At 51.2% G+C, this 387-nt stretch overlaps 1 non-coding gene across 1 annotated transcript; it reads right to left on the bottom strand.

Moving 5' to 3' along the window:
* Nucleotides 1-26: 26 nt before the first annotated feature.
* On the bottom strand, nt 27-146 carry LOC140965771 (5S ribosomal RNA). The gene has a single exon (XR_012173150.1). It is a non-coding gene; the product is annotated as a 5S ribosomal RNA (ribosomal RNA).
* Between the last annotated feature and the right edge of the window lie 241 nt (nt 147-387).

The raw sequence follows: 387 nt of genomic DNA, 5'->3' as shown, positions 1-387 counted from the left end.
AATCAAAAATAGAAAAAAACGAAAAAGAGGTGCAACACGAGGACTCCCCATGGGGTCACCCATCCTAGTACTGCTCTCGCCCAAGCACGCTTAACTTCGGAGTTCTAAATGGGATCCGGTGCATTAGTGCTGGTATGATCGCACCCGACATTTAGAGGGCTGTTTATTCATATATCCCTCGCGCACGTGTGGACAAGGAGGAGAGAGACAACGCGCGGCACTGCTCTCGCCCCATCAGAACCCCGAAGTTAAGCGTGCCTGCGCGAGGGCAGCACTAGGATGGGTGACCTCCCTGGGAAGTCCTCGTGTCGCGACCGTTTACGTGAACTATGACTAAAACTATAGAAATAATTGTCTCTGGAGTAATCTGCACGCCCTTTCGTATAG

Source organism: Primulina huaijiensis, unplaced genomic scaffold, assembly GCF_012295235.1.
Source record: "Primulina huaijiensis isolate GDHJ02 unplaced genomic scaffold, ASM1229523v2 scaffold14361, whole genome shotgun sequence".
Lineage (NCBI taxonomy): Eukaryota > Viridiplantae > Streptophyta > Magnoliopsida > Lamiales > Gesneriaceae > Primulina > Primulina huaijiensis.
The sequence above is the reverse complement of the archived record's forward strand: the minus strand, read 5'-3'. Positions and strand labels throughout refer to the sequence as shown.